The 1,627-nt window shown below is 53.5% G+C and overlaps 1 protein-coding gene across 1 annotated transcript in view; it reads right to left on the bottom strand.

Annotated features, from left to right (window-relative positions):
• The window catches only part of CDKN1A (cyclin-dependent kinase inhibitor 1A (p21, Cip1)), an 11,504-nt gene that overhangs the window by 4,281 nt on the left and 5,596 nt on the right, over window positions 1-1,627 (bottom strand). The window lies entirely within an intron of this gene.

Raw genomic sequence — 1,627 nt, 5'->3', positions numbered from 1 at the left:
CCCCTTCCCTTATGGCTCTCACACGCCTCCCCTCCCCACCAAAGTCTGCTCTCATGCTCTTTATCATAACTCCCAGTTCAAAACATACGTAAATATAACAGCAACGCAAACCCTTATTTTGCAAAGTAACTGAGAATAGCTTCCTGGGCTCTATTTTCCTAATCTGTAAAATGGAGATAGTAATAGTGACTGTCTCAGAGGACAGATGTGAGGATTGACCCAGTGAATGTAGGTAACATGCTTAGAGCAGCGCCTGGTTTATAGAGCGCTCAGAAAATGAAAGGGTCACTATTTCTCTCTGCCTTCAGTTCTGGCTGGGCCTCTACCCGACTGCTCCCCACTCCCCCACCCGCCTGTCCCCTGCCAACTACCTCCTTCAGACAGCAGCTGACAGGTGCTGTACTCTGAGGGCCTTTCCCCGAGGACGTCATCAGCCTGGCGGCTTAGGGGTAAGGAGGGGCTGGGCGGGGCGGGGCGGGGTGGGGGATGATTTCTCCCAGGCTGAGCCACATCCTGCCAGGCACATCAGGTGATCTGAAGTCTAGACACCTGGCATCCCCGCCCTCTGTTGCCTGTGTCCAAGGAACCTGTTTTGCAGGCAAAGAAAATCAAAGGTGGCTGGTCTACCTGGTTCCTCTCCTCCCACTTCAGGAGAGAGAAAACTGAGAGTGAGCTGCCCGTGAGGGAGCCCTGGCGCCTACGTGCCCTGCACTGGCCTGACTCCAGGGCTGAGTGACCGCATGACCTTGGCGTGGACTGGGTTTTCCTAGGGACAAGTCCTAACCCGCAGGCTCTGCGGGTGAAGGCTCTGTGGGTGGCCTCCTGAGGCAGGAAGACCTGGACCTGTGCCCCACCCCACCTCACCCCACCTCTCATGATGAGTGGAGCCCGCAATTCCAGGTCTCAGCTGGTTGGGAGGGAGGCAGTCGGTGACCTCAGACCAAGTTTAAAGGGCAGGAGCTCAGAGAGATATGAGACTTGCCCTAAAATCATACAGCTAAAAGGGCCAAAGTCCACTGCCCTGAAAGGGGTGACACAGTACAGTGGACAGAGCCCTCAAATAACCTCTGTCCACCCTCTTCAGGGCATCGGTTGGGATTTATGTATGTATTTTTATGTGCAGGGGTTGTTCTAAGCAGTTCACAAATATCAAGCCTCCTAAAAGGTGGATATGTATTAGCTTTCTTTTTACAGAAGAGGTAACCAAGACTCAGAGAAGTTAAGTAACTTGCCCAAGGTCACGCAGTTCACAGGTGGCACAGCCAGGGTCTGAACCCAGGCCTGTTTGCCCTGGGTTCTGTGATTTGGTGTTGAACCCAACTCCCTCTCTTCCTAACCAGAGGGGCCCATCAGAATCGCTTGTGGAGCTTTCTCAAAATGCAGACTGATGAGCCCCTACTCCAAAGACCAACTTAATCCACATTGAAGGAGATTTAAGTGGCACAGTTCTGCAGATGGGCACTCTTGGAGACGCACTGATGTGTTTGAAAGTGACTTTCTGGTCTTGGCGCCCCACAGGCACAAGGAGGAGGAGCCCACCCAGGGCTTTATTAAGGCGCTGGACATGCCCTGGGTTCCAGGAGCTGAAAAAGGGACCAGAATTCCGGCAGGGACCCTGTCTCCGTCT

The sequence above is a fragment of the Propithecus coquereli genome, unplaced genomic scaffold (genome assembly GCF_000956105.1).
Source record: "Propithecus coquereli isolate 6110/MARCELLA unplaced genomic scaffold, Pcoq_1.0 Scaffold248, whole genome shotgun sequence".
Taxonomy (NCBI): Eukaryota; Metazoa; Chordata; class Mammalia; order Primates; family Indriidae; genus Propithecus; species Propithecus coquereli.
Note: the sequence above shows the minus strand (reverse complement) of the source record. Positions and strands in the feature narration are given on the sequence as shown.